The following is a 14,997-nucleotide window of genomic DNA, read 5'->3' on the forward strand; positions in this document are numbered from 1 at the left end:
AACCCGCATTGGAGCAGCGTGGTGGAGTATGCTCCGTACCCCCTCCGGTTGATTGAGGGGAGGCCTGTGCCCAGCAGTGGGACGTATATAGGCCGTTTATGTATGTTATGTATGTCTGTCAAGAGGATATATTTTCGTAACGTAATTAATCTGAACACCCCCCGGTGATCACTTTGTGATCCCTAGTTTGGTTAGGACATTACAGTAAGATGATCCGTGCTTCGCTTTATTTTGACGTGACTTATTGTAGATTTGCCGCAGATGACATTAACTACTTGGCCGAACGAATGGGAAGCTCTCACCCGGTACAAAATTTAAGACAACAGGCCTGAGGGTGCCTAGTTGGCGCGAACCTCGGCTCAGGGCGTCGTCTGAGAGGAAGAATATTTGAAAGAATTAATCGACTCTAGTAGGTCGACAGCAATAAGCGCTGAATGAAGGAAATCGTCGACTACGCCGGCGGGGTCGGTATCGGGGTTCTGAAGTGTTTGGTGTCGCGAGCTGATTGGCCGCCTCTATGGTTAGAGTAATCGGGTCGTCGGGATCGTATATTACGTATCCTTGCTTCGGAAGGCACGTTAAGCCGTTGGTCCCAGTTACTACTTACTGATGTAAGTAAGTAGTCGTTACATGAGCCATGTCAGGGGCCTTTGGCGGCTCAATAGTAACCCTGACACCAGGGTTGATGAGGTTGGTAATCCACCTCACAACCCAGAAGAAGAAGAAACAAATGATTAACCCTTCCCAGCAAAGGGCGCAAGTTATTTGGTAATAACTTCTAGAAACATTGGCTTTTGCTATTATTAGAAGTAGGATTCAAATGTATTTTTAAGTACTATGTTTAAACCAAACTTACCGCCTACATATACATAAAAATATTCCAACCAAAAATAAAAGTTTAAAAACTAAAACCCGACCACGGAAAAATGCGCTTTAAAAGTATGAAACAAGAAAATGAAATTGAAAACTGAAATTCTTCCGAATAGTGATGGTTTTTGATATGTGATGATATGTTATTTGATAGCTGTGGTCGTAAGTATGCCTTGGTAAGCAAACTCTTAGGACAGATTGGCATGTGACCACGGCTATCTACTAATTCTCCTTTTAGCCTTTTCACAGTGGGGAAAAAAAATACGAATTTAAATGGAGATAGTTGTAGGTAATATTATAGTTTTTAAGTGCTTCTGTGCTAGAGAGCGGGCGAATAAAAAACATAAAACACACACAGCTGATCGTGGTGCTCTGGTTAGGGATTTTATCTTTTCCAACTGACGGCCAATTGACATGTCACAAGTCGGCTCTGCCGACCCCATTAGTGTTTACGGGCATGAGTTTACATACATACAATCATACATAAACAGCCTATGCACGTCCCACTTCTGGGCACAGGCCTCCCCTCAATCAACCGGAAGGGGTATGGAGCATACTCCACCACGCTGCTCCACTGCGGGTTGGAGGTGTTTGGGCTAGTAGCCCGGAACCAACGGGTTAGCGTGCCTTCCGAAGCACGGAATCATCTTACTTTTTCGGACAATCAGGTGATTCAAGCAGAATGTCCTTACCAAACAAAGGACAGTCTCACAAAATGATTTCGACAAAGTCCCCATCGGGAACCGAACTCGGACCTTCAGGTCGTGAGCCCAACGCTTTAACCACTAGACCACGGAAGCTGTTATGTATGTTGTGTTGGAGGCTGGCGTGAGTTAATTTATGTATTTATGATAACTTACTACAATATAGAGCGTATTAAAAGTAGATTATAAGGAAAAGGAAACACTTTTTTAAAGGATTCGATAGGATGTAGGAAGGATATTCCAAAGATAGATTGATAACGGCTTAGAAACGGGAATCTATTCCGCCTGCTATTCCCATTATCTGCTTTCCATTACATCTCAAGGACCCCAACCACAATAAATGAGCGGATGCGGGATAATCAAACTCCTTAGTATGGGTTCGCGTGGACAAATTCACGGGACGAGAGAACGTCCTTAACCCTTTCACGGGCGGAGACCATGGGTAATTGATGGTTCATAATAGATCGGACACCTTAGGCTCGGAACGTAATTAGACGCTCTGTCCTTGAGTGTTAAAGAAATTTTCGTAGGCCCGAAAGGGTCATCATATAACAAAATTACGAGAGGTCATAAAAATGTCTATTGAATTGACGTCATCAATAGCTAAATGCGGTCAACCATCGTGCTCATTCTCCAAGCTATGTCCCTCAAAAATAATATAGATGATGTTGATTGATTGTTGATGATCTTTCCTCACCTTATGGTTGTCTGGAAGAAATCGCTTTAAGCTATAAGGCCGCCATTTGCCATTTACTTAGTTAAGACTTTTTTTTGTAATTATTTCTTTTTATTTTGGTGCAATAAAGTGTATTTGTATTGTATTGTATTGTATAGATGGCGCTGTCGACATTTAACGTGATAATTGCCTGTTTTCTCATTACTCGGGTACATAATTATTCAATACAAAGTAATGGCAGAAGCGTACATAAAAAGAATTATTGATTGATGTTTGGATCACATTATGTAAATAATTATATTGCTACCTATATTGCTTCTCTTTATTTTGATCAGAATAATAATGGACGGAAGATTGTGCCTGGGTGTAATAACAAGGATCATTAGTTATACTCAAAAGCAAAGATGAAAGATGCATACTCGTAATATTTGTCATGAATTTAGAAGGTTACTCGAAGGTAAATCTTTATAGCTCCATCTCTATCTTTTTTGGAGAACGAAGCCTGGAAATTTCCTCATAGAAATTCGAAAATAAGACCAAGCTGAAAAATGAGTTATTTCTGATCACCTTAAACCGACTTCTCTTTCTAGATTAGCATTTTACAATACAAATACACTTTCACATCATCAGCCCATTAACGTCCACACTGCTGGGGCACGGGCCTTCCTATGGATGGATAGGGAGATCGGGCCTTAAACCACCACGCAGGCCCAGTGCGGATTGGTGGTTATTAACGACTACTAATGCAGCCGGGACCAACGGCTTAACGTGCCTTCCGAAGCACGAAGGAGCTCGAGATGAAAACTATTTTTTTTTTTTGGTCACCCATCCTATGACCGGCCTTTGCGAACTTCAACAATCGCAGACCGAGCGCGTTTACCGCTGCGCCACCGAGCTCCTCTAATAAAGTAACATATTATATATCAATGCCTTAAGGCATTAAACTTGACTGACATGTGTTAATAGCGGAAACAAACACTTCCCGTGCCTGTCAAACAGGGGGGGGGGGGGGAGCCAAGTTTTCAGTTTGATTCGCGAGTTGTGAGTTGTTGATCCAATAAGTAACCTGACAAAGCTTTAATAGCTTAGTTTGTTGTTTCTTAATTGTAGACAACTTATTTATTTATTATGTGAAAAATCAACAGCTTACAAAACAAAATAAATCTTAAAAATAGCAGCAGAAAGCTAATTACAGGTTTTCACCCACTGAAGTTATTTCGCATAAATTGAGTTAGTTTTGTAGGTCAAAGATAAATTGTGAAATTCTAATTACTAAATAGAGACAGATCTAAAGCTGACAAAAACGTTTTCTTTTTTTCTATTTAATGTATTTATAAATTTCAATGAAGAAAAATGTAATAATAATTGCGACATATTGTCAGGTTTTTCTATGACATCATAGGTTGCTTTTTCATACAAATTCCATAGTAATTTAGCGTTTTGTCGTTTAGTCTTCTTAATTATCATGTGGGTTGTGAGGTGGAATACCAACCTCATCAACCCTGGTGTCAGGGTTATTACTGAGACGCCAAAGGCCCCTGAAATGGTTCATGAAACGACTACATACTTACATCAGTAAGTAGTAACCGGCTTAACGTGCCTTCCGAAGCACGGATCATCTTACTCTCGGATAATCAGGTGATCAGTCTGTAATGTCCTAACCAAACCAGGGATCACAAAGTGATTTTTGTGATATGTCCCCACCGGGATTTGAACCCGGGACCTCCGGATCGTGAGCTCAACCACTGGACTACGGAGGTCGTCGGGCGCTAGCTTTTGTGTACGGTCACGAGCATTAATATGTATACACTTTGGTACCATGTCACATTAACTTTTTTGACAAATTGAACTGCAAGTCTCACTAAATATCAAATATGTTAGTGCCACAGAGTCCTAAAGTGGGTACATTATATTGCTCATGACTGTACGTATCTTTATTTTTATCATTGCCTTGTACACGAGCCGTGTTGGCCTAGTTAGAAGAACGCTTAACTCTCATTGGGAGAAGGCAGGTATGTCGCAGGTTCAAACACAGACCTAAACTAACGATTTTCGAATTCATGTTTGGATCTTAAAAGATATCAATCATGTGCTCAACAGTCATGTAAAACTTTGTGAGGAAACCCGAGAAGTTTGTTTTTGGATGTAAGTATCTGAGCTAACTAGTAGATTTTGTTTTCCCTTTGGGTTGGGACAGGGAGTGGGTTTTGTAAACAAAATCGTACCTGTCAAATCTTCTGGTTAGGTAAGCGGAACCCGTGAGAACGGAATAATAATTATGGAGATGCTGATTACTTAAGTATACAAGACAAGTTTTTGCAGGAATTATGTTAGTGACAGCCTAATTAATTAAACTCAGTGACGCGAAATTAATTGAATGCACAAATTGCAACGCGTCTGCCAGTACCCATTATGTGACATTTCATGCGACCCAATTTCATAAGTGGGTAATGAAAACCCGCGGTTTATTTTGATTTTAATTGAATGCGTCTACCTAACATTTATGGACGCCTGGTACCAACAGGGCGGTCGTTTTTCACACGTCATGTTTCCCTTTTCCGTACAGGAAGCAATTAGGCCGTGAAGCACTTTGAAGCTAAGATCTTTATAATTTTTGCACTCCTGGTACAAATGGAAATTTCACTTTGAGGGGAAAACCATTGAAGAAAAGCTCGGTGGCGCAGCGGTAAACACGCTCGGTCTGCGATTGTTGAAGTTAAGCAACTTTCGCAAAGGCCGGTCATAGGATAGGTGACCACAAAAAAAAGTTTTCATCTCGAGCTCCTCCGTGCTTCGGAAGGCACGTTAAGCTGTTGGTCCCGGCTGCATTGGCAGTCGTTAATAACCACCAATCCGCACTGGGCCCGCGTGGTGGTTTATGGCCCGATCTCCCTGTCCATCCATCCGTAGGAAAGGCCCGTACCCCAGCAGTGGGGACGTTAATGGGCTAGTGATGATGAATGTTAATATGGAAAAAACAGTTAAAAATAAAATGTTAAGAAAAACTGACTTATCGTTGAAGCGTAACAAAAATGATTCGGAAACCACTTTTGTACCTAAGAGATTTTTAGGTAGGTACCCACAGACTTATTTTATCTGTAAGTGCAAAATAATTTTAAGAAAAGTAAACTCGCTAAAAAGTTAGACGGTTTCAAATTAGCGTAAACCCCAGACGTTGTTGAGCATGATGGATAGGCACTTATTCGTGTTTTGTTCTACTTTTATAATTTAATAAAATCATACATTAATACTTAACGGCAGTTTGAATGGAAATGTAATTTTGTAAGTAATAAAGAAAATAAATATTCATGTACATACAAGGAACGAAACCTTTGTTTAAAAACTGAAAGCAGGCTTTCATTTCGTAAAAGCTTTCTTTGTGCCCTCTAGGCCCTGTAGGTTCTTACAAAAAGCGAGGCCATCAATAACTAATGTTTGCTGAACTCACCTGTTCGCCCCGACGATGTGCAAACACCCTATTTTTATTTTTTTATTAATATCCCTGTTTTGCCACCCGATCCTTAGCACTCTCACAACCTAGTTTCATTTTAAATATGGAACAATGTCATAGTGACGTCCACAACGCGTTCCCGGTTAAAATTTTCGAATATCGATTGTGATTAAAAGGAAATTAGTTGAGGTTTTTATTGATATTCCGATTTTATTCGACTCGATGCGACAGTCGGGGGTTAAATCGATCGATTAGCGACCCGAGCGACGGGCGCGCGTTGCCGCGGTGGACTGAAGTCGAGCTGGCTCGCTCCCGGCGCTTTCCTTTCAGTGTTGCCAACGGAGAAAATAATTTCCCACTATACGTAATTCTGAAGCTGTGTCAGGCCTACAACACGTTCCCTTTCTCGACAATTTAAGATCAATATAAGCATCAAATTACTTGGGATGGTACTTAAAGTTTACAACTTACCGGTGCTAAGCTAATTCCAAAGTCGTTGTTAGGTTCAAAATCAATAAACTGCCAACTTACTGTATTACACTCGTAAACACCGTTAAGATTGTTTCGTTTGATTGTGAAACTTGCATATTTCGATGGCATATTTTGATAGCCAACGGTTATCGTACGATAATAAGCAATGTTTGGGAGAATTACTTCAGTACTTTGTTATTGGTGGAGCTCTAAGAACTAAGAAGTTAAAAAATACATACCGTCATCTTTAAGTAAAAATCTAGTAAGCGCCTTTTGAAAAATCACATTCTGATGTCAGTTTCTTCAACAAAACCTAGATTTCTTTCAATTAATTTCAATCCAGTAGACTGACGACGATATAATTACGAGTATGTCGTTTTGTCGATTGGTAGTAATATATGAACCCGAATAAGTCATATCGTCCTGTCAAAATACGAACAAAATCACGTGCCACGCATGTTAGGGAAAAGAACAAACTTATTAAATCGATTTCGACAAAATTGATTGTCACTTTGCGCATATGCAGCCGCTAATATGCAGCTTCCGTGGACTAGTGGTTAGAGCATTAGGCTCACGATCTGGAGGTCCGGGTTCGATTTCCGATGGGAGACATGGTCGAAATCACTTTGTGAAACTGTCCTTTGTTTGGTAAAAGTAAGATGATTCCGTGCTTCGGAGGGCACGTTAAGCCGTTGATAAAAACATTTCCACCAACCCGCATTGGAGCAGCGTGGTGGAGTATGCTCTATACCCCCTCCGGTTGATTGAGGGGAGGCCTGTGCCCAGCAGTGGGACGTGTATAGGGTGTTTATGTTATGATTATGACAATGTTATGCGCATATTAGCCCACAAAAATAAAAATAAAATAGAGACCACAAAGTACCTGGATTTAAACTAGCTTGTCTTTTGCAAACTTTTCTTAAAAAGAATCATATCCTAGGTTTTCACTGTATAAAGTGACGATACATAGTTATGCCCGTATTCCTATTGGGGTGGGCAGAGCTGCTAATCAGAAAGACAACCTGCAGCCACTACTAATATTCGTCTTAAAAACATTTAATCATAAAAAGTCGGAACATCTTGCAAGTTTATGTATCGTATGGATTACCAGAAAAATATTTAGGAAAAAGTTTTAGGAACGGGAAATTTACAGTGGGTATTTCTTTATTTGAGTATATTTCTAATTTGATTTAGTTTTAACTTAATTTAATTTTACTATTTTGTTTTATTGATTTTGGAATTTTTAATTTTTGAATTTTAATTTTAATTTTATAATTGCTAATACGAATATGGGTTACATGCCTGAAATAAAATGATTTTATTTATTTATTTTTATTTATTAAGTCACTGTGGTCCTGAAGTACACACGCTTGCTTTTCAATCGGAGAGCACCGCGCGCCGATTCGAACCCGGACTTGCACAATACAATACAAAAACACTTTATTGCACTTGAACCAATGAGTTATTAATTTATCTAAGCTGCACTTACATGTGGAGAGACTTAATAATCTAATACCCACTGTCGCGTTTCTAAAATTCGTATTTATTAATATTTTTCTGATAATCCTCACGACAATAAACTTGCAATTGCAGGTTGCTTTTCTGATGAGTTTTTTACTAAATCAATTGGCTCCACCTTTATAGACGGCGATACGGCTCACCACCTAACACGTTGGTCTAACAGAAAACTTGGTGAGGTGTGAGTACTTAGATCTTACGATGGATGTACCTCTGACTACCTTCAGTCGTGCATTTATTTCATGTGTGACGTAATTCTGTCCACCCCAATAGGAATTACCAGCGTGTATACCTGTCTGCTCAGTAAGACTAAATCATGAAGTTACTTGATCGAATTCAGTTCAAATTCAAGAATATCTTTATTCAGTAACATTACACTTTGAATCGTCAATTTTAGATGAGACGTTCCTCTCATCCGCCTAAAACTACTGCAGCTTCTCACAACCTGTATCTACGTATATTATGATATGATCTAGCAACACTGTATTGTTCAACATGAAGTCAAGATTCAGTCCGCATTTCAAACTGCTATCAACAGCTGTACTGTGCGTTCAGGAATAGACTAGTATATACTGCATATGTAAACACGCTAATGCAAAATGCACGCACATCAAAGCTAGATCTTTCACTCAACTAAAATAGTAACACAGTAGAAAGCTTACGCGCTACACTGTCTAAACGTGTTTGAAAGACGTTTCAAACTCATTCTTCTTCTATCACAGATTGTGAGATGGATAACCAAGCGAAAGGCCCCTGACATGGCCTGGAAATGAATACTTGCTTACATCATTAAGTAGCATCCGAGACCAATGGCTTAATGTTGTGATATGTCCCCACCAGGATTCAAACCACGTTCAAAGGCACGTCCGGGTTGGGAAGGTAGCACGTAACAAGTTATAACGCATTAGATAAGATGGATTTTTTTCTGCTAATAAAAAGTGCACGTAGATGAAAGCTAGATCTCAGACTCACCTAAAATAGTACATCACAAGTAGAAAGCTTTTGCGATAAACTGTCTTTAAATCTCTTATTATTAAACGTAACACAATATAGTATCATGCCGGTATCCCCAAAGGGGTAGACAGAGGTGTATAAATCTGTAGGAAGGTGAGAATGCTATGGAAGGATAATGAATGGGAATTTGATTATTTATGGTATGAAAGGAGGATGGTTAATGAATGGGACGTAAGGCAGTTTTAAAAAGTAAGAAAGGCGAGTCTTTGGTGCGACGTCGGTCGGGTGAGAGGATTTTGGTTTTAATATAAGGTGTGTGTATAATAAAAGGAGTAAAATATCATCATCACCAGCCCATTAACGTCCCCACTGCTGGGGCACGGGCCTTCCCTATGGATGGATAGGGAGATCGGGCCTTAAACCACCACGCGGGCCCAGTGCGGATTGGTGGTTATTAAAGACTGCTAATGCAGCCGGGACCAACGGCTTAACGTGCCTTCCGAAGCACGGAGGAGCTCGAGATGAAAACTTTTTTTTTTGTGGTCACCCATCCTATGACCGGCCTCTGCGAAAGTTGCTTTACTTCAACAATCGCAAACCGAACGCGTTTACCGCTGTGCCACCGAGCTCCTCTTTACCGCTGCGCCACCGAGCTCCTCCGAGTAAAATATATCCTGTGTTATTTCGATATCCCACAATTTTTGCCTTACGTCCCATTCATTTACCATTCTCCTTTCATACCATAAACAATCAAATTCCCATTCATTATCCTTACATAGCATTCTCACTTTCCTACATATGTACTCCTCCACTCCTCTCCAGCTATGTTTCAGTCCCATGTAATAAGAAGCGAGCCTTATTATTGACCGGGCACAAATCCGGGAACCAACACGATATCAATTATCTATGATGATCTATCTAAACGTAAAACGTATAAAGTCGAATTCAATGGTTAAGAGCCCTAGCCGGGATTCGAACCCGTGATATTACGACGTAATTCACACGTACTCCGACTAGAGATAGAACACAACCCGCATTGGAGCAGCGTGGTGGAGTATGCGCCATAACCCCTCCGGTTGGTTGAGGGGAGGCCTGTGCCCAGCAGTGGAACGTATATAGGCTATTTATGTTATGTTATGTACCTAGAGAGTTTACCAACGAAGCAAGTGGATCAGTTGACTTTTATTAGGTAGGTACTTAGAACACGGGAACAATCAAATCATCCCATAGCAAGAAATCATGCAAATTTTCCCGGAAACAAAGGTAATTTCCCCGTTTCCATGGTGACCCCAAATCCTTTGTGCGTTTCACAAACTGAGCATAGGTACCTCCAGAGCGGCCTGTTGTGTTCCGTCACGCTCTACCTTATTTAAAGTTGTATATCGCTATCCCTCTCTTACCGCTGAAGTTGTGGCGAACTATTAAATTAACCTATTCCATATGGCTCTGAATTTTTAATACGTGGCCAGCACAGGGTATGTTCCTATCCTTTTCTACCCTTGTCCATATCCCTAGCGTTATCCCGTGTTCACAGGGCACGCTTACCTACCTAAAGATCTTACAGGTCCGGTTTTTTAAAGAAGCGATTGCCTATCTGACCTTCCAACCCGCGAAGGGAAATCCAGCCCAATACAGGTCAGGTCACGTACCTCTGAAAAGCATTTCTCGGGAATGTGGATTTCGTCACGATGTTTACCTTCACCGCTGAGCACGTGAATCATTTATGACCCAAACATGAATTCGAAAACAAATTCGAAAATCATTGGTTTAGGCCCACGCGTATTGGGATTTGAACCTGCGGCCTAACAGTGAGAATCAAGCGCTCTTCTAACTGGACCACTAGCTACCCTTTTGTTGGCTTAAATTAGTAAATTAAAATTATCATCACCAGTCCATTAACGTCCCCACTGCTGGGGCACGGGCCTTCCCTATGGATAGATAGGGAGATCGGGCCTTAAACCACCACGCGGGCCCAGTGCGGATTGGTGGTTATTAACGACTGCTAATGCAGCCGGGACCAACGGCTTAACGTGCCTTCCGAAGCACACCTAATTAAAATAAAAATAATAATCGTTATCATTTATTTTTGGTTCAAAACTTTTATTAAATATCAAATTCGCCATCAAAGCAGATTTTACGTTAATTAAAAATATGATCAAGTAAATATTATAATTAGCGCTTATTTTAAAAGAAAGGCTTTGACAGAAGTAGGTCGCGCCATTTGAGAAGCCGTCGTTAAAGTAAAGTACTACGATTATACGGAAAATGTTGCCAGGTGTAAATAATTCATTATTTAGCCGCTTTTTTGCACTTACTTTCGATAAGTACTTATAAAAAATGTAGCGTTTCAGGTTCTTTTTTAACCAGCCCATTGCCAGCTATAAAAAAGTGAATTATGGAAATTGAAATATGTAAAGACGGGATAGAACAGCGAAGGACAGACCGTACTTAGTGTTTGGGAAATTATGGCCTAAAGATAAAATCGAACACGTCTTTAGGTAATCTTTTTACCAAAAATGTTACCGAGGCTTTTCTTTCGACGATAATTCTTACTGTAGGTAGTTTCACACGTAATTAATACAGTTAATTTCAATAAGTACACTTATTCAGTGTGGGTGTGTCAGGATCGAAGCAAATGGAATTCTATAGTCTCTGCTTACCCCGGTGGGAAATAGGCGTGAGTTTATGTATGTATGTATGTACACTTATAATGCGCCAATGTCAATTTGCTATATTGGTTTTTAGATCTGAACTGAACTGTCGTTTGACGTGTGCTGTCAACTTAATTCTGTCGGGTTGTTGGGCAATATAGAATTTTGGTAGGGTTTTTTAAATCTCTGCCTAAAATTGACAGGTGTTCCATAAATTTGAAGCCTGTCGATTACCCGTCCCTTTCTTTTTCAGCGTATAAGAAAATGACAGATATAACTTAAAATAAAATTATTCAATTTTTAAATTCAATAAATTTTGACGAAATCGATAACTTTGTTATTTCCCTAACATGCGTGCCACGTGATTTTGTTCTTATTTTGACATAACGGCATGACTTATTTCGATTCGCATATTAGCACCAATCGACAAAATAATATAATTTTATCGTCAGGATCGATAAAATAACCGTGACAAAATTTTATCACAGTACACCATACTCATACTCATACTATTCATAAAATTTTTAAATTTTACATGTCAAATGTCTACTTATAAATATCAAGTACCCATAGTTAATAATACATAATTATATCAGTGATGTCAACATATTATCTATCCATTACAGAACTCATCCATGTTATAAAAAGCACATTCGACAAGCCAGTCTCTTAGTTTATTCACAAACATATTAGCTCTACAGGAAATCAGCACCATTGTCGCATTTTTAGGCTCCCTCAACAGAATCTACCAAAACCAACCAGAACGGTAAATATTTGACAGCCAACTCAAAACTAATAAAGCCAGGATTATTCCGAACAAACTATAACAATGATTCAAATGCAAATTTATGCGAAACCCTCTATTTTGTATTGTAACTAGTGCAATCATTTAATTCTGACCCTAATAAATCTCAGCACCGATTTCTTGCCAGATTGGGCACGAAATTGAACGTATGATCGCATTCGTTAGGCTTGTGGACCTAAACTTGTGACCCTTAATGAGTTATGTGATCCTGGTAGATTTATTTATCACTTTTATTATTCTTTAAGTATTTAGATTTATTAATTATAGTAGGTATATCAATGTGAGATTACTATCTACCTACGTGGATAAGCGTCTCGTTCGGTTATTGGTCAAAGCGATGGATACAATTCGCACCGTGGCGTGGTTCTGTGACGCGAGGACTGGTTGACGAGCGTAATACAACTGCATACATTTTGTTGGTGGCGCAACCAAGGTGTCTTAGTGAGAAAGATCCCTCAGGACTGTCGTTCCAGCGTACCTACGTTACGGATTTTACGAGCTATGATGATAACCTCTTCTTTTGCGTACCCCAATATTGCACAATACAAAAATAATGTCGGAATTTTCGCAATAGCATTTTCGCTTTTTATTAGAAAATTACCTTGGGCTCAGCTAAGACCCCGATAAAGAAAAGGGTGACAGTAAAATTTTATATCCAACCTCGAACATATGATACGCAAAGTGGTTGCCTATAGTTATCTCTGTTTTATACATAACAATGTCGTCTTCTGGCCTGGGAACGTACAAAAAATACAGAGAACCCATTTACCGGCTTTAACCCAGACGTATTTTAAATTTAGCTTTAATAACATAACAGAACATAAACAGTCTATAAACGTCCCATTGCTGGGCACAGGCCTCCCCTCAATCAACCTGAGGGGCTATGGAGCATAGTCCACCACGCTGCGCAACTGCGGGTTGGTAGAGGTGTTTTTACGGCTAATAGCCGGGACCAGCGGCTTAACGTGCCCTCCGAAGCACGGAATCATTTTTATAAACAATCGGGTGATTCAAGCCTGAAAAGTCCAAACCAAACAAAGGACAGTCTCACATAGTGATTTCGACAATGTCCCCATCGGGAATCGAACCCGGACCTCCAGATCGTACAAAAGAGAAGAGAAAAAGGAAGAGAGAGATACATGTATATATACATAAGTAATTTCTATTGAGGTCCTTGTCCAAGTTGTTCTCATTTACATGTAGATTAGTTTGTCGAATTAGGAGCGTGTACTCAAGACGCAGGACCGGAATAATTCTATTTGCCACTTACAAAGTTATGTACTTCTGGTACGTTTAATTACTTATTGACATGGAGCGTTTCGAGACAGAGGTGTTCTTAAGTAGCTTTATTTAATTATTATTCAGTTTTAATATATCTTTTTACCCGACTTCGACGAAGCAAAGAAAAGGGTTATGTGTTTGACAATTTTAAACACATTCGCCAAACTGAAAGACAGTTTGTTGGCGAAGTCATGCACTCATTACTTACTTATATCTATTACAGCAAGGTTTAAACTTAATTCTTAAATGCTACAAATCTACCAACTATTCAATATGTTCATCAAATGAGTTCAATAAAAACAACTTTAATTTAGTTTGTATATAATTATGTATGTGTGTACGCACGTCTGTTCCCACCTAACTTCTAAACCACCAATCTGTCCTAAAAGTTTGCTATCACGGTATATGACCACGACTATCTACTAAACATAATTATTCGGAAGAGTTGTAAGAGAAATACACCTATTTTCTTGTTTTTTTTTCTTTTTTCTTATATATTGATACAGTTTTCACCAACACAGTTGGCTCTACTATTGTAGACGGCGATACGGCTCACCGCCTATCATGTTGGTCTAACAGAAAGCTCGGTGAGGTGTGGGTACTTAGTTCATCTTGCGATGGATGTACTGAGCTTATGTTATATAGTTATCACTACATAGTATAAAACGCTAAGCGTAAAGTCGCTTCTTCTGTCCCTATATCCCTATGTACGCTTAAATTTTTAAAACTACGTAACGGATTTTGATGCGGTTTTTTTTAATAGATAGAGTGATTCAAGAGGAAGGTTTATATGTATAATAACATCCATTAAATAGTGGAGAAATACTGTTATTTTTGAGGTTTTTAATGTGATGTAAATAATTTCATTTTTTCCTCAGCATTGCATCCGAGCGAAGCCGGGGCGGGTTGCTAGTGTTATATAATTAAATAATTGGTGCTGATTCCTGGAGACGCCTCCTCTAACTCAAAAATCTTTCTTTTTTAATAACATACAGGGTGCTAGTGACACCGTAACAAAAATAATTTTAGAACGCTTTATTAGACTTACTAAAACGGTGGTTGGTGTTTTTTTTAACGGTAAGGTAGTTTTTGCTGTGCCGCAATGTAAATCGAACAAAGCGAACATTCGCTAGACTATGGATATAAGTACCTACTACCTACCTACCTACGCGTTGTTAAGCACTACCACACCCCGGACACTTCATACAAACAACCTCCTTTCACACAGACACAGAATTGTGCTGATTATTTAATTAAAATGTTGCGGAAGTTTTACTATTAAAATGAAATTAAGTAGGTAGGTCCACAAATAAGAAAATAGATAAATAGAAGTAGGTAGGTTATGGCCTTGTATGTGTTTTTTTATTTCCACACACAACAATTTATAATAATAACAATTACATTGACAGTTTATATAATTTTGATTTTATTTAAAAGTAGAAGGTAACCCTGTCTCTCAACCCTGTATATTGAGAAACAGAAGTAGCATTCTCCATGCTACTTTGTTAGGGAAAAATATGGCAGTGGTTTCCGTCTTGCCTTCCGCCCCGCAGTACTCTGTCTGACGCGAGTAGGATGGCGCCCAGAGTAGTCTATTTCAAAGCCGTACTAGGACT

At 39.3% G+C, this 14,997-nt stretch overlaps 1 protein-coding gene across 3 annotated transcripts in view; it reads right to left on the reverse strand.

The window, feature by feature from the left end:
• The window catches only part of LOC126376490 (dipeptidyl aminopeptidase-like protein 6), a 211,034-nt gene extending 205,056 nt beyond the window's left edge, over positions 1–5,978 (reverse strand). For all 3 annotated transcript variants that reach the window (XM_050023913.1, XM_050023914.1, XM_050023912.1), the window contains exon 1: positions 5,699–5,978. The gene's annotated coding sequence lies outside the window, so the exon portion shown is untranslated. The remainder of the gene's footprint in view (positions 1–5,698) is intronic.
• Positions 5,979–14,997: the final 9,019 nt, after the last annotated feature.

The sequence above is a fragment of the Pectinophora gossypiella genome, chromosome 21 (assembly GCF_024362695.1).
Source record: "Pectinophora gossypiella chromosome 21, ilPecGoss1.1, whole genome shotgun sequence".
NCBI lineage: Eukaryota > Metazoa > Arthropoda > Insecta > Lepidoptera > Gelechiidae > Pectinophora > Pectinophora gossypiella.